Here is a 25,293-nt window from a genome sequence, read left to right as displayed (position 1 = left end):
TGCCTCTTACAATTCCGCCTAACGGGGAACGAGTTAACTTTTCATTCTGCTCAAACCTTAGATTCAACACATTGTAAAAAATGATTTTCTTAATGACAATCCATTGCCATCGAACTAATTTATTAACATCGTGCAATCGTATACGCAGCCAAACAATCCTTTACCAGTGCAGCAACAGGATGAAGCCAAAAAAGGGACAGATAGAAGCAATACCGATCGATTGGTTTTTGTTTTGTTTTGTCCATGGTGAAGATAACGAACTGTGACCTATCTAATTCCTATAAGCAATACAGTAAAAAAATTCTTCCAACAATGGAATCGTCACCACTGTCGGCGATAGGTTGCCTAACTTTGGCCCGAGTTCGGCGTTTTCTCGGCCGCTTAGCGGGGAGTCTCAACCTCAGCGATTTTTATCGTGCCACCGCCCCGCCTGCCGTGACTTGGACCCGCGGTTTAATTTGAAGGCCTGTTACAACTGCGATGGATAATGTGGACCTTTCTATCCTGGATCCCCACGGGACTTGAGTCCGATACTTGGAGGGCAAGGCAGTGAAGCACGGCAACGTTATGGTCACACCCCCCCCCCTTTTTAAATGCAGGAGGTACCCATTCAGCCGGTGATGGAGGGTTAATCCCAGGCGAACGCTACTCTCCTTTCTCAAGGTCAACCTGAATAGAATCGTCACCACTGTCGGCAATGGGTTTCCAAATTTTGGTCTGTGCTCGGCCGCTTTGCGGGGAGCGATTTTTATCGTGCCATCACACACTGACCTTTCTAATCCGGATCTCCACGGGACTGGAGCTCGAGACAAGGACGGCATACCAACCAGGCAGTAAAGCACGACAACGTTGGTCCTCCCCTGAAGGCAGGAGGTACCTATTCAGGCGGCGATAGTCGTCTAATCCCTGACGAAGGCTACCATCCCTTCTCAAGGTCAACATGGTGAGTCGCTGCATTTATTTGATATTCCTTAATATTCACTTAGTTCAAATTCTACCGGCTGTCGTAAAGCACACGAACAACATAGCCCGTATGGTGATACCATACTCAGACTTAGTTTCTGTATGTATCTTCTGGCAGCCGCCATATGTAAATTCATATCCTGGTCATGCCCTCCACCACCTAATATACCTAGCATCGCCGGTGCTCTATTATTATGTATCCCAATGGCAAACATATGGCACAATTTTGATTGTATCTATTTGGCCAAAATGCCATTCTTGGTTAACGTAGGTTTCATGACCTTTCAATAGGCATGGCTAGCGAGTCGGTCAAGCAAAGGGCACCAGATAGTCGGATCATGCTACAAATTCCAAGGCTTGCTTACTCTTAATTCGTCCCATTCTGTAATCAGTTCATTATGTCGCGTTACTTTGTATTTATTCATTTACATGTCATACACGGGTGAACCTGGATAACGTTCAGGTATACCTGATTGTGCCAAAATGACGGCACTGCATAGACCAGGGGCTCGGACCTCAACCTACCACGAGGTTCAATTTGCAATGTGGCCAACCACTACATTATCTCGTTAGGTTTACTTGCTAGGCATTATTGGGTCCAAGTTTCAGGGTAGGCATTGCTATTCACGGCCACAGGGGTTCACGGGTTTTACTACAGCACGATCACAATTTTAGGTACCAAGGACCTCACCGGTCAATTTATGCAGAGTTATTAACTTCATAGTACTTATCTATTATTAAAATCCCTATGCAATTACGTGGTATTCTTTTTAATTTATGTAGTTTACTGATGATTCCGACAACGTACGTGACGTGGAGCGCCATATGCTATTTCGTACACACGTTTCAGGTTTGTGCTAGAACCAGCATCACAGCGTACGAGTCGCAGTATATTCTCACCTTGTCGTTCTTTGGATATTTAGCACTTTCCATAGCACAGAGACCCTAGTTCCATATCATTAGTTGCATTTAATTGCAGTTTTTGTTTCCGATAATTGTCCACAATCTCAATTTCAGTTCGGACTTGCAGATTGTTGATCGGTTCGTTGTTGTTTATTCTCAATGTCAAGCCTAACCAAAAGTTATTGTTTGGTTAACTTTAAGTCAATCACCCTCCATTCCATTTTCATGTAAATGACTGGTTTTGTCTGAGATGTATTCGGCGTTGAATTTTTTCTTTTCTTTCCATAATTCATTCAATAGGCATTTATTGGAGTTTGGATGGTTCCAGCAGTCGAAAAACCACGCCAGGAAGTGTCATGTTTTGTTATACAACTTTTTCAACAATTGTTCTATACGCTTTATAACCTTTACGTCTTAAACCGGGGATCTCGAGACGCTCGCTCTGTGCTGCTTAGGACTTGCTCCGAGGAGGCGTGCTTTGAGGGTAGAGGCTTAGGGGTGTTAATGGGCTGGGTAATTTTCGTATTTTGGCTCGAGTAATCAGTATTAATTTAATTCTTAGCTGAGTTTGGGTTAATTCTCACTGGCTCTGGAACATTTGGATTAGTTTGACGAATTTATGAGCAATTTCCGGTCGAAAAAGTTTGATCCATTACAGTTATTGTTTTATCTTGGAATCGTCGAAAATGGTATTTAGCAATGTGCCATTCTGCTATCATTACCTTAGTTTTTACGGAAGTATTTGGGACTTGTAGTTAGATCTTTTTTGATGGAATTCAGACTTCAAAATTACTCTAGAATTTTCTGCTGAAACTCTTCAGAATCATTCGGAATCCTTTAGAGGTATTCCAGTTTCAGTTATGGGACGTAATTTTCCTCCAGTAGGACTGGGAGATGGTTTGCTAAATTGGTGTTAGGAAATTTTATCCAATTTTTGCTTTCCATCATAGGAGTTATTCAAGAGCTGACAAGTCTTACGGTCCGCCTGAACTGCGACCACTTTGTTGTTAATCTTACGTCACCTTTGAGATTACACATTTTGAAATGGTCATTTCAGAATTCAGTCTAATTTTGGTCAGGAATCCTGAAGTTTTAGCTATTCCCTTGAAAAATGCAGGAAATTCAAATAATTTACAACTTCATAATCACTATCAAAATGTGTCAATTTAGTGATACCAGTGACATCTTGGTTAAGTCACCATTGCTCGAGAGTACGCAAGGGGGTTCGAAGGGGGTAGCATAGAGATAAACGCTCTCCCATTGTGCCTGGATGAGTGTGCACGTCGCCCACCCCGCAGAATTGAGATTACCTTGTTAATTTATTACCTTCGAGGTTACACTTTTTGCAATGATCAACTTCAAATTCAATCTAATTACTGGTCGGAAATCCTGAAAGTTTTAGATATTACCACGAAAATTACAGGAAATTCAGGTAATCTTCAAGTTGAGAGCGATTACCGAAATGTGTCAATTTGGTGATAAATTGGTCTTAGTTACCATTGCTTGAGAGTGCACAGGGGGTTCGAAGAGGGGAGAGTAAAGATAAACGCTCTCCCCTCGCGCCTGCGGGCCCTGGGCGACGGACGAGGGTGCACGTCGCCCACCCCACTGTTTAAGTGCCTCCAATTTCAAGTATGCATGAAGAAAAAACAAACAAACAAAACAAACAAATATCAATTTTTGTGGGGGACATTATTCCAATGTCTGTGGCGGACTGGGGAGTGCGTTGGGGTAGTTGATCACTAATTCTGCGCCAAAACCGGCTCTCCTCCCACCTACTACTAAAGCAGGGGGCAGGTATTTCACGTGTACCCTCCAGACGACCATTAAACTAGGTCAAGGGTAAGTGGATATTCATAGAAAATATTAATTTCTTGCATAAGTTGCTAAAGTTTAATTCGTGGGGCTCTCAGCTAGTTCATAGCTGGGGCCACATCCACCTCCTACTCAGGGAGGGGATGCTACAGGCTGGTGCATGTTGCGACAACTGTAGGAGGGTCTACAAGCTTGCTCCGCACTTGCTAATTAAACCAGGTAGCACGCAGGAGACCGGTGAGATCTGCAGAGATCTCTACCTCCCTTAGAACGTGGGGACTCGTTCAGGTTCGGGCACCTATGTCCACAGAGGGGCCCCTGTGTTGCCCCTACTTTGGTAGTCAAACTGGCACACTGGCCGCCTCCCCAGTTCCCCACAAAAAGTTTGCATGCGACCCTTTCCACCATATATGTAAATGTGCATCCTGTTTCTGATCCAATTAATAAATATAAAACTTGTATCACTCTTGTCATTCCAGCTGCTAAGCAGCCTTTGAGGGATTACAGGGCAGCCAGTTAAGCTTCGACACACCTACTGGTCTATTCAGATATTCGGTTAAGGTCACTATTCAATTCGGACAGTAGGTCAGATGTCTTGCGGCTGGTTGCGCCGTATATTAAGTTTAAGTTTAATTTAGCACAATAGCTTCTCTAGGTAAATTTAACATACCCTAGGTCAGGTCATGGAGCCAATTCTTTTATTAATCAGTTATTATAACACGTTCTTTGCATACAAGTCTTACAAAACATTAATTATTAAAGACAAAAATGTTCCCTTTTGTTTATGCCGTGTGGTACATAAGTATTTAATTTTTTCTTCCATAAATTTTCTCTAAAGTGACGATAAATGTCATCTTTGTAAAGTTTTTCAATTCCTATTGTAGAATAATCGTCAATACTATGAAAATCCGTATAGAAATGAATAGCAACAGGGTCATCAGTTTCTCGTCTAATAAATGACAAATTCAAAACATGTCTTTGGTATAAAGTTACCCCAGTTTCTCCCACATATAAAATTTTGTTGCATTTTTGGCAAAACACTCCATAAACTACTGCAGGATTTACAATTGATATAATTTTTGATATGATATTTGTTACCGTTGCAGTCCTCAAATTGATTGGTTTTAATGGCATATTGACATAAAGTACACTTTTTAGCACTACACGGCTCGCATAAATTTTCTTTTCTAAAAAATAGATTATTGTGTTTCTTATGTACCAGAATGTCTTTTAAATTTTTGTCTCTTTTAAAAGCCACTATGGGCATATCTCTAAAACGTTTTTGAGGCGGTCAGAATTTTCAAGAATTTTTTGACGGTTTTTTAAAATCTTATGAATATTGGGAAGCCCTTTAGAATAGTCTACCACAAAGGGAACACGGTTACCCTGCTTCGTCTTTTTTCTGTAGTTTAGGAGATTTGATCGGTCGAGTTTATCTACTCTCTTAAGTTCATTTTCTACTTCATTATCTAAATAACCGCGTTTTCTTAGATTTTTCTTTATTTCCTTCCGCTGAATAAGAGATATTTTTCTTCTGTGGAACAAATTCTACGCACACGGAGCCCAAGTCCAAAGGGAAGATATTTTTTTTGTAGATTCGGGGTGGCTAGAGGTTTTATTAGGTACATTATTATGTTTATCGGTGGGTTTGCAGTATAAGTCAGTACAAAGGATTCCATCTGTTATTCAGATTGTTACATCAAGGAAATCGATTTTGGTGTTTGATAGACATACGTCAAGCTGAATGTTTGGATGTATTTCATTCTCGGTTTTATGGAATTGTTTAAGTTCTTTTTCTGTACCCGTCCAGATTCCAAAAATATCATCAATATAACGTACATAAAATAATGGTAGCTGTTTTGATTTTTTGAAAAGAATCTGTTCCCATCCCCCCATGTAAACACAAGCGTAGTTTCGCCCAAGTTTTGATCCAATCGCGGTCCCTTCAGTCTGCATGTAATGTTTGTTATAGAAGCTAAAATTATTATTGTCAAGAACAGCATCCAACATTTTAAATTTACTTTCCGTGTCTACCTCTTTTTAATGATATCGCGAGCTTCTTTCCTAGGTATACTGGGATAAAGTGCTTTCACGTCCATACAAAATAAAATAGAAGAATCTGGTAATGGTTGCTTTACACTTGAAAGTTTTTTCAAAAAATCTGTAGTATCCTGGACATAGCTACCAAGGGATCTATTCGCATTCTCAAGTTGCGACTCAGCGTACTCGAATATCTTTTCTGTCGGGTATTGTCGGCCATTAACTATAGTCCTGAGTGGATTGTTATTTTTGTGTATTATATATATAAACTTTAAACACTTTGTAGAAATATTTCGACCGTGTTACCGGTCTTCTTCCGTCGTGTTTATCTCTCATAGCAACGTAACGCAAGACTACATACACAAAAGTACTATGACATCACAGTAAGTATTATAAAATTGAAAAGTATATATATAAATGAATTTCAATTTTGAAAATACATGAGGGAATGAACTGTAATGCTTCACGACATCATACTTTTCATGAAGCGCTAACGATAAAGATTTTAAAGATTTGCTTGCTAAAATTTCGTAGTTTTGCTTACATTGAAATATGTAGACATCAAGTATACAAAGAACTATTTTTTTTACTGTATAAAAAGTAAATCAGTTTGTTAAACAGTTTATCACGTTAGCGGTATCTGTGCTTTTGTGGTATATCAACCTCTGATGTTTTTCCTCGATATCTTGCTGCAATTTAGTTGATATGCCTCTTCCTATTTACGTGATGCATACTACATTTAGATACTTTTAACATTTTCATGTAAAACTTGCATGTACATACTACACTATCTTGATGCCCCTTTATGATAATAAAGGGCATCGATTTAAACCAAAATCTTAGTTTTGTCTGTTAACCAAGTGCTGTCTTCTTAATATTTGAAGGACCTCTTGCTTGATAGTTAGCATTTCTAGCATTGGTACAATGTTTGTTCCTAGAAAGAAGATGACCCATATTATTGATTATTGGGTTAAAGGTCAAACTACTACAATATCGAAATATATTGTCTGCTCAATATCTCGAGAAGCATTTGACAGTAAGTAAACTTGAAAGTTTTCAAGTGAGTTCCTCTTAAAGAGTATTTGATCCTAATTGATTTTCGGGTCACAAAGGTCAAGTTCAAGTATAATTTTGTAACAATAAACCGCCTATCAGTACTCACAGTACTTTATCAGTACTCTCAGTACTTTGATTTGTCAGCATAAAAGTACATTTGTAAAAATCTATAGCTTTCGCTTAAACCTATTTTCTCTCAGCCTTATCGTTTTCTAGTCAGTAAAACGTAAAAAAAATCACCGGTGAAGAGAAATTTAGAAAGATAAAACAAGACAGTTGATCTCACATTAAGCTGGTATCATTGGTGCTCACACATAGTAATAGTAAAAGCTACACAACCAACCCGTGGCACTACGGTGGAATTCTTGGTTTTGAAGGGGGTCTTCTTTTAATTGTGCAGAAGCGTATAAAATCTTGTCGTTAGGTGAAACACATTTTATATAAAACACAATAATCATGTTATACCTGTATCACATTTTACAACCATCAATTGCTCCTACTGTAGACGGTGTGCATGTTTTTCCCGTTCTCTTCCATTTTTCATCACAACTACAGACTAGTAGATGCACCATCTGTATTGATTTTTTTATTTAATGTATTTTTCGAAGCCACGTATTATACATGTAAGGGACGTTGTTTCAGTTCATGGACAGTAGCGTTTTTCTTACAGATGTTGTTACCTCTGGGGTTATCATGATCATAATTACGTAAGGAAGTTCTATTCATTTGAATACATTTCATTTTGTACACGACTGCGATTTAAACTACATGTTAGAATAAGAATGTATGTCTACTGTCTATGTATCGTTTTACAACAAGCGTAATAAACAATTCTGTATCACGAAATCCACCACATGTTGAAAGATTAATAACAGTGGTATCATATGCGCACAACTGAATGCATTGGGAATGCCTGCTGTGTTTTGTTGTTCGACAAGGAAGCTTTTGATATAGAAAAAAGAGCAGTGATGGGATTGGTCATCTGTAGTTTCTAGAAGGTATGTGATGGTTTACATATGAAACTAGCAATTTGATTATGAATTTTTAAAAAGTTCGGGAAGGTTATTAACTTCATGGGGAGGTAATAATTTTATGAATTAATTTTGGATTCCAGAGTGCTAAAGGTAGAAGGAATGTTTACACAGATGTACATAGTTTATATGATTTTAATGTATCGTTACCAGTCATCTGCAACAGAGTGGAGTTCAGGCTCTAAAATTTTGCTGTAGTTCAAAACATCCTTTGATGCTAATTAATGCCTCAACATTTCTGTAAACTTACGAACTTTTCGTACAATCGTCAGATGAAGTGTAAAAGCTGTGGAACAGCAATTCTCGTGTTTTTTTTGGCATGTGATTGAATGATTGGCACTATTTTAACCATGTTGAGAATTCGTGTTTTTCTCTATCTGTAAAAAGTAGATTTACACAAGTGAACATGTACCTGTTGGTTTTTAATTTTCAACGACAGTCTGCTTTCAAAATTATGATTAACAAGTTATTTTTTCTTTTTGCCAGGTCGTCATGTTCTGGTTATTTTGTGCTGCGTGGTCTTACATATGGACTGCATTAAATATTGACAAGTGTTATTCAAGATTCATTTTGATAGGCGATACTGCGACTATTTGCTTTTAGGGGTGTACCATTACTGCAAATTTTTCCTACATGTAGCTTAAACTGACAATTTCTTCTTTTTTAAACAGTATCAAAGACTAAACTAACAGAGTGAAAATGATAATTTCACAATTGGATTGTACTTAATAAAAAAAAATCTCAATCTAAACAATACGAGGTTTTATTCTGTAAAATTATCAATCATTTTAACTCATTCTAATTGACTCAATGCGAAGGGTCAACGAATCGAATACCGTCTTGAAGCCACCAAAAATTACAGTAAAAGTTGTATCTAAAACGTGATATTATACATTTATTGCTTGATAGTGAGGGAGTAATTATAGGGTTATTGAACTTATATTGGTGAATATTGGTACGAGTTGGCTGTGAAAATGCACGAGCTTGCGAGTGCATTTTGACAGCCAACTCGTGCCAATATTCACCAATTTAAGTTCAATAACCCTTTTATTATATAGCTAAAGTATTTACATGTAGGTGTTAAATTATATCCCTTTTCACTCAAAATACTCCAAAATAGACGATAATTCATCAATATTGACATCTACATGTAAAGTGAAAGTGTACAATAATCAGCATGCATTTCTTAACTGTTTAATATTAAACCTGTCATTGATGCATGAAGCAAACTGATTTTGTGAATGGGGACATCATAATTTATGTACAGTAAAACATTTTGCTTAAGTAGATATCAAATACCGGCTCTGTCAGATTCGGAGGACCGTCGTCTACCATTTTAGCTTGTTTACGTCGTTACGGTAAGGTCAATATTGAACGCTCATACTCGGAATGTTTCGGGCGCACACAATTTACGCAATGCAAAGTGAGCGTTCAATAAATTCTCAGGATATTGAACGCTGACATTCTCTAGATTTTACGCAGATTTTATAATAGACTATTTGATTTATTAGCTATATAATAAGAAGATTTATTCACCCAGGAAAAATCATACGTTGCCCTCGGGGAATAAGATTTTTCTTGGGTGAATAAATCTTCATATTCCCCGAACATTCATTCAATAAATTGTTTATTATACCGAAACAAAACAAGACTACAAAAGCGCATTTGAAATTGGAGTCTGCTCATCTATACATTGTATGTAGCTGAGATCTAGCTGCAGAATTGTAGCTCTCTGAAAAAATATTTTGACGGAACAGAGAGTTACAGTTCCACCCCTAATAAAAACCTTCGATTTACGGCGCACAAATAGCTTCGCACGGTTGAGGCCTGATATCGTTGTATTCTTGAGTTACTGTCTCATAAATTTAATATAAAAAAATTCTTAACATATTTTCCTACTCTAGTTGTGTCCAAACATACCTTCAAATATTCATTAAAGCCCCATACGACCCGAAAACTCCCAGCTTCAGATAATATCGTTTGTTGACGTAGCCATGTTAGGTAGCCGGGTCAGTTCGAACCCTGTTGTTGTTGGTACATGTATATATTCATAAAATTCGTTATAAGTTATATGTTCGCACTTCATTTATTTTCAACACGAATAATTTATAGAAATTAAAAAATAAAGTTTTTCTAAAGGTAAAATAAGCTCTTGATTAATGATAATGCCACAAAAGTCCTTAACACTCGTGTGAAAGGGATGGAGACCGCACCACACTAATGAAAGCCGCATTGCCGTGAGTTTAGCTATTTGAATAATTATTATTTAAAGGAACTGGAATGATATATTATTTAAAATATTTAGCTAAAATATTTGTGGGGATATTAGTTCACATCTAGACGTTATTGTGCAAGTATGGAAATGAACCGGGGTTCGAATTAACCCGGTTACATAACATGGCTACGTCAACACACGAATTCATTTGAAGCTGGGGGTTTCCGGTCGTATGGGGCCTTTTTTGAATATTTGATGGTATGTTTGGACACAACTATAGTAAGAAAATATGTTAAGAATTTTTTTTTAATTTTAAATTTATGAGACAGCAACACAAGAATACAACGATATCAGGTCTCAACAGTGCGCAGCTTTTTGTGCGCCGTAAATCGAAGGCTTTTACTAGGGGTGGAACTGTAGCTCTCTGTTCCGTCAAAATATTTTTTCAGAGAGCTACAGTTCTGCAGCTAGCTGAGATCGTCCTAACGGTATCACCGCGCCGTCAACGTATTACGGTAGAAGGTACAAACAACAAAATACAGTGATATGATAACCAGCTTTTGTATTTACATTCTCCATGAATGCTGATTTGCTTGCTTGTTTTTGTATTAACCAAAATTATGTGATTTAACTGTGTATCAGGGACCCGCATATTTTGTGCCTAACGAACTATGAAAGTAGAATGACTCGGACTTATTGTGACGTCACAATACACTTCGTCTACCTTGACGTTAAATATATGGAAAATGCACGAGGCTACCCAAGGCGTAAATATTTATAGGTTATAGACTTTGTATGGGAAAATATGACGACCGAGTTTTTTGGCGCGTAGACGGACCGAGCTTGCGAGGTCCGTTCGCGACAAAAAACGAGGTCGTCATATTTCCCATACAAAGTGTATAACCTGTTTATTATATACTTTCAATTTCATTTAGAAACTAACAATAATTTTATTTTTAACAATAACTTTATCGGTTTAACTGAGTAAAAGATGAAAAACACGAAAAATTTGAAAATTAACGGCGTAGAAATTTGATTGTGACGTAATGTTTGCGGGCCGGAATGTTTCCGGGCATATATCATATTAAAGAAAAAAGAAGAGATGAAATTGAAAGTATATAATAAGATGGGGTGATATGATGTTTGAGAGGGAGATATGAAGTTGTGTCATCCCTGGCATGTGACTGTCTAAACCAATCATATTACGCGTTGCATAGAATTTTCATACTGAGGTATAATAATATTTGAAATAGAAAGAAACCACAAATATTTAATTATATTCCCCAAACAAAGTTTGGGAAGATATTGTTTTCGTTCTGTTTCTTCTTCTTCTTAAGGTCTTCCATTTCTAACGGAAGACCTTACAGTGATTGTACTGTTCATTATTCATATTTTCTTATTAAGGTCTTCCATTTCCAACGGAAAACCTTTTAGCGTTTCTATTGTTTATTAAGGTCTTCTGTTTCCAACGGTAGATCTTATAGTGATTTTGTTGTTTAATATGTCTTACGGCGTGACCGTGTTTGAGGGCGAAGCAAAAAATATTGGCATTAGTATCTAGATCCATAACAGGACAAAAAATATCCCGAAATATTAGCACCTAACGTGTGAGGACAGAGCTCAATCAAAGTATTCTAACTTTAGACATTTTTTATCTAATCATTGAACGCGGGAAACGCTATGCAACTGATGTAAACAGTGCATCGTGACGTCATATTCAGCGTCGGTGTTTAGCAAATACACAAACATAGGAAACGTTGTACAATTCGCGTTTTAAATCGAGGAGTGATTATATATGACTTAGAAAATAAGATTTACATGCTTTTATGGATTTTATGTAACATCTCAGAATAACGTGAACTTGGGTACACGAGATTCAAAATGGAGAAATACATGTCCACGCGATAGTATTCGAATCGACGCCATTGTGACCTAAATTTTCAAGTTCCATAGGTATGGTTTAATTTTTCATTAGTTTTCTATATTTTCCTTTTAAACATGTATATACGTGTTACCTATAGAGAGAGCTCCGTACATATAGTGCACTCGTACATATGTGTCGTTAGATTATCTCTTGAAGTAATAAATTACTGTATGACGTTATCAGTATATTGTATTATCGTTAGACGTTTCACTTGTTTTAAGCGAATCATTTTCCCTTCGGGCCGTGAGAGGGCTTAGCCCTCTATTATTTTTTCCCCTTTTCATGTACACACAATTTCTCAAAGACGTTTTGATGTATTTTCTTAAAACTTTCAGAAATGATAGAGAATAATGATAATATTTTTTCATAATTCACTTCCGCTCGTAAAATTCATGTATGTCCGATTTCCGTATTTTAAAATACATTTTGTCCGGGAGTCATCTAAAAAAAACGACTAAAGATAATGAAGTGAAACTTTCAGGGATAATAGATCTCTCAATTGTATAGAGTATCATTGTAAATTCCTTTATCGGCGTCACTTCCGGTCGTCACCGACAGTGATCAAAAGAATCGCAAATTTCAATTTTTTTTTTCTTTTAAATTGAAACCTATACCAGTTTATTAGGTCTCTTCGAAGTGTGAAATGATGTTGACCCAACCGGAAGTTGAAACTCCAACTTCCAGTTATTTAAAAAATACTCTTCATTTTCTCATTTTTCAGTACCATAAATATCGCTTACGAAACAAGTTGTTGACTTGAATTTTACATATATTGTAAACACCATAGATGTCTAGAATACATAAAACATGAACCCCTACTGCTACTGCCCTGACCGCAAAGCATAGGCCTGAATTTGTGGTACTTTACCTACAGCTGGTGACGTCTCAATTTGAGTGAAAAATTCTCTACGGGACGTTAAAAAACAATCAATCAATCAATCAATCAGATGTTTTAAAATGGCCGTCATTTCAAAATGGCTACCAAAATCAACCTTTTCGGATTTCAACCTCTAGGTTCTAGAATGAATTGCGGATCCTGAGTCCATATGTAGCATCAATTTCTTTTTCTTTCACCATTTCCGACTTGGGGAGGTTTTCGGGGACATTTGTGCTGGCATCCACAGTTATAGCTTCTCATTATTTTCCCCCTTTTTGTTTTCTCGATTTCTCAGAGATGGTTTTTCTTGAAACTTTCATTGATGCTAAGGAATGGTAACATCTTTAGAAGTTTTTTATTAATTTTTTTTCTTCAAAATTTGCTTCCGTTGTCTGGGGTAATCTAAAAAAAAAAAGACTAAGATAAATGCAACTTTAAGGAATATTAGATCTATCAATTGTATAGTGCTTTCTTGTAGATTCATTTGTCGGCTTCACTTCCGGTTGCCACCGGATGTGAAAACGAAAATCTCAAATTTCAAAGTTTTTCTTTTAAATTGAAACCTATACCAGTTTATTAGGTCTCTTTCGAAGTGTCAACAAATAAGGCCCCACCGGAAGTCAAAACGCCAACTTCTGGTTATTTCCATAAACTTTTCAGTTTCTCGTTATTCAGTGCCAGAAATCTTACTTACTAATAAAGTTTTTGACTTGAATCTAGCATGTGTGGTAAATACTATAGATGTCTAGAGTGACGTGAAACGTTTTTGTAAGTAATACTTCTGGTCGTGGGACAAATTTAGACATTTTAAAGTTCTTCCGTTATGGAAGTGATTGCTCGGTTTATAAAGGTCTTCCGTTTCTGATTGCTCGGTTTATTAAGGTCTTCCGTTTCAGACACCATCCAAAGAAATCTTGAAATTTTGAAAATTGAACGATTTAAACAAAACTTGAATGGTAAAATTTCGTCTCGTTTGTAGTTCAGAAAATTTTATGCTTACCGGAAGTTAAAACAGCAACTTCCGGTTTATTTAGAAAAACGTTGAAAAATTGTGCTTTCTTCGGCCTCATATATCTCACTTATAAATCAAGTGTATATTATTAACACTATCCATCTGTTGCGTATAGCGCAATTCTTTTTTCACTCCCGTTGATATGTACGATTTCCGTTTTTCTTTTCTCCAGCCGTTTTCTCGTAAATAATCAAAGATTGAGTCTTGAAACTTTCCGGAATGTTAGATGTTGATTTGCAGATGTGACATACGTGTTTCAGTTTTGTTGCCGTCACTTCCATCGTCCACCGGAAGTACCTTTAGAATATGTAATTTTTCATATATTTTTTTCATTTCTAATGCTCATAATACTGTTTAATATAGTGGAATAAGTCATACCATTTCCACCGGAAGTTTATTTTCGAAACCGGAAGTTGTCCGAAAAATCAGTTTTTTAATTGAAACTTTCAGTGTGGGTTCCTGCACGCTCAATTGAGAATTTGTAGTCGTTTTATGGACTTCTGAGATACCGGAAGTGAATAAAACAAAACCGGAAGTTGTTTATAATTGATAAATCATATATCTTGCGCATTGCTCTGTTTTAAGAATTTAGGTGTTTATTCCCTTCATGTAAAGTTGTTCTTCACTTATTGCATTATCCCAGTTAAGATCTCATCTTTTCAGAAATCGGATGGAAGACCTACACATTGTTCGCAACGAGATCGTGTCTAGTTATTATTATTTTTTTCCCTCCTTTTTTATGTTCGGGCGATTTCTCAGATATGGCTGGATGGATTTTCTTAAAATTTCCAGGGTGGAAGTGTGAAGGAATAATCTCCATACGATTTTTTCAGTTTTCCAAAATTTACTTCCGTTCGCGAAATTCGGCCGATTATCGTTTTTTCAAAAGAGATTTTGTCCACTATTTTCTCATTCAAGGTAAAAGGTAGAGTCTCCAAATCTTCAGGGATAATAGATCTCAGGAACTAAAAAGAATTTAAGGAGTTAAGCATCTCAACCGTCACTTACGGGCGTCATCAGAAGTGAACAAAGAAAACGTCAAATTTCAAAATTATGTGACTAAAACGAAACTTACATAGAAAAATAAGGCGTCTTTTTGTAGTTTCAGAAAATATCATATTTTCTGAAACTACAAAAATCATTTTTACTGGATGTTCCAGTTTTTGGAGAAAAACGTTGCAAAATTAGTCTTTCTTTGTCCCCATATATCTCGCTGATAAATCAAGTGTTTGATTTGATTTTCTCATATATTATTGACATTATCAATCTCTAAAGTAAAGTCAAATATTTTTCTAAAACTCACTTACGTTTGTGAGATAAGTCTAATTTCCATGTTTTAAAAAGAGCTTTTGTCCAGGCATTTTTTCATAAACAGTTTATAATTAAGATCGAGTCTTGAAACTTTCAGGGATGATAGATTTGAGGTACTAAAAGACCTTTAGGGGATTAGGCATGTCAACCGTCTCTTACGGTCGTCACCGGAAGTGAAGAAATAAAACATCAAAATTTAGAATTATGTGTTTTAAATGAAACTTGCAAGGTAAAAAAACGTTTCTTTTTTAGTTTCAGAAAATGTGATACTTACCGGAAGTTGAAACAGGAACTTCCCGTTTATTAGGAAAAACGTTGAAAAATTGTTCTTTGTCCTCATATATTTCACTTATAAATCAAGTTTTTGATACGATTTTTACCTATCTTTTTAACATTATCCCTCTCTAAAGAAATGTCGAAAATAAACATTCGAAATTTACTTTCGTTTGTAAAATATGTCAGATTTCCGTTTTTTAAAAGGAGATTTTGTCAAGACGTTTTCTCAAAAACAGTCTAAGATTCAGTCTTGAAACTTCCAGGGATGATATATCTCAGGTACTAGAAAATCTCTAGGGGATTAAGCATGCCAACCTTCACTTCCGGTCGTCACCGAAAGTGAACAAAGAAACGTCAAATTTCAAACTTTTGGAATTACGTGTTTTAAACGAAACTTGCTTGGTGAAATAAGGTCTCCTTTGTAGTTTTAGAAAATGTTATACTTACCGGAAGTTAAAACAGCAACTTCCGGTTTATTAAGAAAAACGTTGATTTTTTTTCTTTCTTTGTCCTCATGCAAGGTGAAGATAACGAACAGTGATCAATCTCATAATTCCTATAAGCAATACAAAATAGATAGTTGGGCAAACACGGATCCCTGGACACACCAGAGGTGGGATCAGGTGCCTAAGAGGAGTAAGTATCCCCTGTTGACCTGTCACACCCGCCGTGAGCCTTATATCTTGATCAGGTAAACGGAGTTATCCGCAGTCAAAATCAGTGTGCCAAGAACGGCTTAACAATCGGTATGAAACACGTCAGACAGCATTTGACCCAATGCGAGGTTGTATTGACGAACTAGATCGCTTATAAATCAAGTGTTTAATATGATTTCCAGATATCTTATGGACATTATCCCTCTTTAAAGAAATGTTAAATTTGTTTTTTCGAATTTCACTTCAGTTTGTGGGATATGTCCGATTTCCTGTTTTTAAAGAGATTTTTTCCAGGCGTTTTCTCATAAATGGTCAAAGATTGAGTCTTGAAACATCTTTCAGGGGATGTTAGATGGTGACTTTTAGATGTGACATACGTGTTTCAAATTTGTTGCCGTTACTTCCGTTGTCCACTGGAAGTAGCTTAAAATGTGAAATTTTTATTTTTTCATTTCTAATGCTGATACTATTGTCTAATAAAATGTTTTAAGTCATACCATTTCCCCCCTAAGTTGGTTGTTCGAAACAGGAAGTTGTCCAAAAAATTAGTATTTTTCATCGAAACTTTCAGGGAAATTTCCTGCATGCTCAATGTGGAATTTTCAGTCCTTTTATGAATTTCCGAGATACTGGAAGTGAATGAAAGAAAACCGAGAGTTATTTAGAATTGTTAAATCATATGTTTTACGTGTTTATTGTTTTAGAATTGAGATGCTCATTCCTTTTATGTACAGTTGTTCTTCATTAAAGATCTTATCTCGTCAGAAATTGGACGGAAGCTGTTTGTACATCACTTCTGGTCTACACAGGAAGTTGTAAAAAATTTGATGATTTCCAGTTTTTCTCATTGAGTCTCGCTTGGTATTTGTGTCACATTGGTGCATAGAGATAAAATTCTTATACATTTTGTAGACACAGTTTAAAGGAAGAAGAGTTCAGAGTGTGAAATAAAAATCACTTAAAATTCGTGAAATATTGTGTTGATAAAATTAGCCATGAATTATTGATTTTTCGAATGATGAGTAAAACTAGAGATTTAAAGCTTACAGAGATGATAGATCTGTGATTGTGCATGAAAGTAATTATGTCAACGCGGATCTCCGTCACTTACGGTCAAGATAAAGTGTTGAAAATACAAGATATTATATAGTCATTTTCTCAGAAATGAAAAATGATACACACTCGAAACTTGCAGTTTGTCAAAATTGGGATTGAGTTGTCATAGAAAACGGAAAACCTTCTTATTACTTTGCAATAAGTGTCTAGTTTCTTCTTCATTTTCTCAGGAACGAGTTAAGACAGATTCTTGAAACTTGCACGAATAATAAATCAGAGATAATCCATGCTACACATTTTGCCAATGTGTGTGTCTAGACAGGAAGTGGTTGAAAGAATTACAATATTCAGGTTTTGTGGACACTATTTCTCATAGATGGCTTGATGGATATACTTGAAATTTTCAGGGATGATAGAGAATTGTCATACCGTCAAATAATTTTAAAGAAATTCACTTTTCGTCCGATTTCTGTTTTTGTGTAAAAGAATTTGTTTGTGTGAGATCTCAGAAACAGTAAAAGATAAAGACACCAAACTTATAGTAATGATAGACGTTTATGAACATGCAAGCGCAATTGGGTTGAATTTGTTAGCGCTCGTCACCGGAAGTGAAAATGAAACGTCAAATTTCAAAGGTATGCCTTTAAAATAAATTATGGTATAAAAAATGGTATAATTAGCTTTCTTTTGCAGTCTTAGAAATTGTTAGACTTACCGAAAGTAAAACCGATAACTTCCAGTTCCTCGAAAAACAACTTTTATAATATTTGTCTTTTGTGTCTCCATAAACCTCGATTATGTTTCAAGTGTTTGATATGATACTCATATATGTAAATGACAGTATAAATATCTAAAGATTCGTCAATTTTGTTTTTCAAAATTCACTTTCGGTCGTAATATCCCACCACTTTTTGTTTCTTTGGTCTACTTCTTTTTGTGAAGAATCTCTTCGGACAGAGACATGAAATTTTCAAGGAATATTGACTTTCAAAAATCACTGTGATTTAAGGAGAAAACACATTTAATATTACTTCCGGTCGTCACTGGAAGATACGAAAATGAGCTTCAAATTTCCTTTGTCATATTATTTATATATTTACTATGGAATGTGTAGAATATACAAAATTAAAGGTTAAGATTGGTTTCTACGTGCGTGCGCATGTGTGGGAGTTGGTTATTCTTGTGTTTCTTTTCCTCTTTTATTATCATGTCCCCGAACACATTGTGTCGGGGGCATATTGTTTTTGCTCCGTTTCTAATTATTAAGGTCATCCGTTTTGTATTATTTGTGAAACTAATGCATCCCGATCCCGATGCTTAAAACATAAAAATGTTTAGAATTGTAAATAAATGGATGATATTCCATTTCCTGATTTAGTGATCCGCTTTTTAGATTTTGTTAGCTAATAGAGTAGTATGTAAATAACTGATATAAGTCTTATAACTGTACTTTTGCGAGAACGACTGACTTTCACGGTCAACGGCTGACTTGGACATTTAAATCTGAGTATTGTATGGAAGCACAATATCGTTAAATATATGTAATGTCGAATTGTTAAAAAGTATATAGGGAACTTCTGCCTCGCACTTGAGCTAGCAATTTTAGTGATTTATCTTGATCACGCAAGTTAAGCAAAGACGAGCGTGTACAAACCGCTGCACGGTACAAAATGGTGACAGTGTAGTTACTCTATTGTTTGGCTGTCCAGAGGCTTGCTTCAGGTAGAGTATGTTTGGAACTCAGGGACTGTGTGTCCTTATACGCACGTGGTTTCGTCCTGGGACGACGACGGTTGTCGTCGTGAACGGCAGATGCTTTTGCTGAAGAGGTGCCAACAATCAGAGAAGACCCATGCTAAGCTTCGGTACGAAGCTTCCCTGAGCGGGGGAAGTGTAGCAGACCTCGCTAGTGAGTTAGCTTTTCTAGTGATATGGTAGAGTTTCTCTCTAAGCAACGGCGAGCGTGTTCAGATCGTTGTATGTTAAAATTTTATTACGGTAGGCCTGTTACGTTTCAAACCATTTGAACTTCTTTCATTTGTCTGACAATTATCAAAACATAAAACCACAAGGCTATTGATTCATGCATGCATACCTAGGTGTAAAATCTTAACTCGCACAAATTCCTTGATTCATTGTTTAAACTGTACAAAAAGTCATTAAATCATGATAAATCGAATGTAAATTTATTATGCAGGAGTTCTGCGTTTTATTTTATCATAAAAATGTATGAAGGTATGATACAGCTTTATTCAATCAAACACACACAGGTACAACACAGAACATAATAAACATTCGGAATTACATGTGCATCTCCACTAATGCACATCTGCAGCTCTCTGGGAAGATATGTGGACATACTAGAGAGCTACAGATCCACCCATTATAAAAACCTTCGATTTACGGCACAGGTCGCTGATTCTTGCATCATAATATCAAAATATTCCTAATATATTTTCCCAGTATATTTCTTAAAGCCGCATGTGAACCGAAAACTCATATCTTCAATCGATTCCGTTTGTAGAGATAGCCATGTTGGTAGCAGTCAATTCGAACCCCGTTGATTTTTATATCTATTCATTCTATCCAATATGAAGTACGTAACTATTGAAAAATAACCCTAGTACGTTATGAAAGTCATGAGTCTGGTCCCCGTCTCCGATTAATCTTATAAAAACAGGGCTTGGAGGGAATGGAACTGGAATTGTTTCATCTGAAATATTTAACTAGCAAGAGGCCCACGGCATAGCATTGAAGAAGATCTATGCTATCTAAATAGTTTACACATAAACACGAAATACGAGTTCCTAGTTTGGCCCCATCCTGGAATCAGAATGTCTACCCCGGATATCATGAAATTTACAATTTCGGTAGAGGCTTTCCAGCTCTACATGACCAGATCTAAGTATTCATTTTTACTTACAGATGTAAGGAAGATTTTTTAACACTGGTCAATTTTTGCTTCATCCTTAAGGCCCCAGGGGTGCAGAAGTCCTGTAATTTATACTTTATACCCCCTTGTCCCAAAGATGTTTCATACCAAATTTGAAAAAAGGCAATTATCAGGAAGAAGTTTAGAATGGTCAAGTGTTCATGCATGGTGCACGACGACGGATGCTGACTAAATCCATTAGGTCAGGTGACCTAAAATATTTATAGGGATATTAGGTCACATGGACTTTACTGTTTTAGAAAGTGTACGAGTATGGAAATGCTCGTATCAAAGTCAGCCGTTGACTGTAAAAGTCAACCCATCTCGCAAAAGTCCAATGTTCATTATCCTAAATCAACGCTATGCAGAAAATAATTTTGTTCTTCGAACTGCCAAACAGGCACAAAGGCAGACATGATTAGGCAGAGTAGGGATTTTCAGTCGACCATGACCTAGTGCTAAGGACGGATGCACTTGAGAAGACATGGCGTCTGTCCATGACCTGTGTTTCTTCAAGGCATTGTCTGAAAATATATAAACTCATCATCAAAAGATGATTTAAAAAGAGGAAAGATGTGTGTGTGGTGAATGAGAACATGGGTGCGTGGTGTGCGAGGGAGAGGATGTGTGCGTGGTGTTTGGAAGAGAGGAGGTGTGCGTGGTATTTGAGAGAGAGGATGTATGCGTGTTGTATGAGAGGGGGTATCTGCGTGGTGAGAGAGAGGATATGAGAGAGAGAGAGAGAGAGAGTGGATGTGTGTGTGAGAGAGAGGATGTGTGCATGAAGAGAGAAACAGACGATGTTTACGTGGTGAAAGAAAAAGAGATGACAGGTGGTAAAACTTCTTGTTTGGAAAATCGAACTCACATTCTCCGTTCTTCCCCTAACTCAATTGTTATATAACTGAATGTACATATGGACATGGAATTATCGTCCTCAATGCTGAAGAATGCCGCACAAAAGAATGCATGAATGTTGAAGGCGAGCTCAAAGACTTACTGGTTCTAAACAACTTTCATTTCAGTACTGAAGAAATCGCATTTTAAAAGATATATGGTTACACAATGCTAGTATACTTTTCCCCCCCATTGTTTAAGTGTCAAAACTTGCGTATCATCATTATCGAATTTCAAAAAAGGGGGTAAGGTGGGGGAGGGGAGGGGGCCCCCTCCCCCGGGTATCTATGCAGTGTTTAGCATATTTTGTATCTCACAAATATTCAATTCTATTAGTAAAATCTAATATTAAAATCAATGCATTTTTTAAAACATAAAACCAGGAAATTCCCTGACCCACTAGACCCAGATCCCAGGTATGTTTTAGATACATGTATTCTATATTCATGGCAGCTGCATATTTCAAATATAATTTACTTCGTACTGCTGAGTTATTATTATCAAAAAGAGAGGGAGGTCGCCAAATAAATGAAGTGACAGCCGCCAGTTAAATTTATAAGGCAGCCGCCAGATAAATTAAGTGGCGATTGCCAGATAAATTAGGTGGCGACCTCCAGATAGTGATAGATAATAAGTGGTGATTGCCAGTTAAATTAAGTGGCAGTCTCCAGGTGAACTGTGGTGGTCGCCATATGAATTAATTATCTCCACTTTACTATATTCAATGGTCATATTCGAAATTTTCTTTCCAATCGTGATCGGGATGCATCAGTTTCATATTCGTTTCATATTCATGTTCATCTTCATATTCGATTCATGTTCAGAAACATCTCTAATATTGATATCAAGAAAAAGGCCCACGGGTCTCATGGCTCGCCTGAACAGTCGGATTATTGTCGCAATCAATAACTTTTTTCTCAACAAACTTTTGATAAGACATTAGAACAAAAGTTGTTCACTTTTGCAAGATCTATCAAACAATATCAAGAAAAAGGTCCACGGGCCTCATGGCTCGCCTGAACAGTTTGATTAGTGTCACAATCAATAACTTTTATCCCGAGAATTTTTGATAAGACATGTAGAACAAAAGTTGTTCAGTTTTGCAAGAGCTTTCCAATAATATCAATAGAAAGGCCTACGGGCCTCATGGCCTGCCTGAACAGTCTGATTGGTGTGACAATCAATAACTTTTATCTCTAAAAACTTGTGATATTGAATATTGATTAGTTGTTCAGCTCAGCAAGATCTGTGTAATGATATAGAGAAACAGGCCCGCTGGCCTCCTGGTTCGCTTGAACAGTCAAATAACAAAATTGATAAATCATATTGCGTGTTTATTGCTCTAATGAAAGGTGAAGATAACAAACAGTGATCAATCTCATAACTCCTATAAGCAATACAAAATATATAGTTGGGCAAACACGGACCCCTGGACACACCAGAGGTGGAATCAGGTGCCTAGGAGGAGTAAGCATCCCCTGTCGACCGTTGATCTTCACTAATTTAAGAATGTAGGTGCTTATTCCTTTCATGTATAGGTAATATTCACTAATTGAATTATCCCAATTAAGATCTTATCTCATCAGAAATCCGACGGAAGACCTACTCGTTGCTTGCAACGAGATCGTGTCTAATTAAGGTCTTCCGTCTACAACGAAAGACCCTCTTATTCCTTGATTTCTTTTTCTCTATAATTATTATTTTTCTATATTGATATTTTTTTCTTGCTTGATTACTCAAAAACGCGTGGACAGTTTTTCATGAAATTTTCATGTATGGTAGATATTGATCTAGCTTAAAGAAAATTAAGGTTTGACTTAATGACGTCACTTGACGTCACTCGGCGATTTTTGATTTTTGAGAGGGTCTCGTTGTCCGGGGCTTTTCTTCGAAACCATTCAATATGGCTAAAATTCTCAACAAGGTGTATCTATGCTCCTGTTAAGAATTTCATTGACATTGGTGAAAGGGCCTCAAAGCTCGCCTGGGTCCGATAATTGAGTAAGCAAAAAACCGCCCGATTTTTTCACATGTTTTAAATTATAACTCTTTACCAGTAAATATTTTGGTAGGACCTACAAACAAAATTTGTAGAGTTTATTGAGATCTTTCGAGCAATATCAGAAAATAGGTCCGTGGGCCTCGTGGCTCGCATGAACAATTGAATTTGTGCCACAATCAATAACTTTTTTCTCGAGAAACTTTTGATAAGACATGTACAACAAAAGTTGTTAAGTCTTGCAAGATCTTTCGAACAATATCAAGAAATAGGCCAGCGGGCGTCATGATTCGGCTGAACAGTTGAATTTGTTTCGCATTTAATAAAATTGATAGCGTTTTTCTCTTTTGACAAGTCATATAGAACAAAAGTTGTTCAGTTTTTTTAAGCTCTAGCTAATGATTTCAAGAAAAAAGGCATGCAGGTCTCATGACTCGCCTGAACATTTAGATTAGTATCGCAATTAATCATTTTTTTGTTGAGAAACTTTTGATTAGACATGTAGAACAAAAGTTGTTCAGTCCAACAACTTTCGGACAATATCAAGAAAACAAACCGCGGGCGTCATGGCTAGCCTGAACAATCGGATTAGTATTGCAAATAATAACGTTTTTCTCGAGAAACATTTGATAAGACATGTAGAACAAAAATTGTTCAGTTTTGCAAGTCTTTCCAACAATATCAAGAAAAAGACCCGAGAACCTCATGGCTTGCCTAAACAGATCAATTGATGTAACAATCAATAACTTTTATCGGAAGAATCTTATTATCTTAAATATTGATTAGAAGTTGTTCAGCTCAACGAGATCTATTTGATGATATTAAGAAACAGGCATGTGGGCATCATGGCTCGCTTGAATAGTCAAATAAGAAAATTGAAAAATCATATTTCTTCCGTGTTTAGCGCTCTATTTTTTATTTTAAGAATTTAGGTGCTTATTCCTTTTATGTATATTTGTTCTTCACTAATTGAATCATCCCAGTCAAGGTTTCATCAGATATTGGACGGAAGACCTACTTTTTGCTCGCAACGAGATCATGTCTAGTTAAGACCTTACTGTTTTTCTTCTATATCATTATCATTATTATTAAGGTCTTCCGTCTCCTGCGGAAGACCTTACTATTATTGTTCGCGTTCTTCTTCTTCATTATTAAGGTCTTCCGTCTCCTGCGGAAGACCTTACTATTATTGTTCGCGTTCTTCTTCTTCATTATTATTATTATTTTTATTATTATTATTATTATTTTCCTTGATAGTACACGCGTTTTTCTCAGCCATTTCTCGATCGATTTTCACGAAATTTTCAGGAAAGATGTCTTTTGGTGACGAGACTTTGCTTGCAAAATTTCGTGCTTGACGTCACTTCCGGTCAGGAGTTATTTCTCTTTTAGTGACTTTTTGAAGGGCCTTGTTGTCCACACATCTCCTCCGTCAGTTTTGAAGCTAGAGTCTTGAAATTTCTACACAAGATAGAGTAAACATTTTAGAAGATTTGTGGGGGATTCGATTTTACCGGAGGCGATTTGCCTAAACGCTCGCCTGGACCTGAAAAAATGGATGCCAAAATTTTTCGCCGATTTCGGCGATTTTTGACCTTTCATCTCCAATATCTTTTTTCTTGCAAATATTTTGTTAAGACATGTAGAACAAAAGTTGTGCACATTTACGAGATCTTTTCGAAAATATCAAGATTTAGGGGCTAGCCCCTTAAATTAGGGATCTAGAAGGGCTCAAAGTCTAGATCAAATATCTCAAAAATCGTTAATATTTTGGTATAAGTCAAAGAACAAAAAATGTTCATCTCAACAATCCAAATCTATTCAGATAAAAATTTAGGTCATATGTTACGTAATAAGGGATTTTAAGGGCCAAAACCATAAATTTTTTACCCCTTGTATCTCGAAAACGACAAATATTTTGAAAAGCAATAAAGAACAAAAGTTGTTCAGAATGATGATCTGAACAATATGCATATTTCGTTTTTACCCTATGTGGCCCCGTTAGGGAGCTACAGTTTGGCCCCTAAAAATTACTTCTAGAAATAACTCGAGAACGGTAAAGAATTTCTAAATACTTGTTGAACAAAAAATGTTTGAAATGTCATGACCTTTCTTACGATATCAAGCAAAAGGGGCTGACCCTTTAAATTAGGGGCCCAGAAGGGTCCAAAGGTTGATGAGAATATCTCAGAAACTATTCATATTTTGTAATAAGTCATTGAAGCGGAAATGTTCATCTAATCGAGCTTGTTCTTATCAAATCAAAAAGTAGGTCATATGTTACGTAATAAGGGATTTTAAGGGCCAAAATCATAAATAATTGACGCCTC

General features: G+C 36.4%; 1 protein-coding gene and 1 pseudogene across 3 annotated transcripts in view; one reads left to right on the top strand and one right to left on the bottom strand.

The window, feature by feature from the left end:
* Positions 1-759: 759 nt before the first annotated feature.
* The window catches only part of LOC130051458 (uncharacterized), a 35,839-nt pseudogene continuing 11,305 nt past the window's right edge, over positions 760-25,293 (bottom strand).
* Positions 7,471-25,293, top strand: part of LOC125682097 (ovarian cancer G-protein coupled receptor 1-like) — a 169,065-nt gene continuing 151,242 nt past the window's right edge. Inside the window, exon 1 of one of the 3 annotated variants that reach the window (XM_056154413.1) lies at positions 7,471-7,775. The gene's annotated coding sequence lies outside the window, so the exon portion shown is untranslated. The remainder of the gene's footprint in view (positions 7,776-25,293) is intronic. The other 2 variants (XM_048922512.2, XM_048922511.2) reach the window with 2 other exon arrangements.

The sequence above is a fragment of the Ostrea edulis genome, chromosome 2 (genome assembly GCF_947568905.1).
Source record: "Ostrea edulis chromosome 2, xbOstEdul1.1, whole genome shotgun sequence".
Classification (NCBI taxonomy): Eukaryota; Metazoa; Mollusca; class Bivalvia; order Ostreida; family Ostreidae; genus Ostrea; species Ostrea edulis.
Note: the sequence above shows the minus strand (reverse complement) of the source record. Positions and strands in the feature narration are given on the sequence as shown.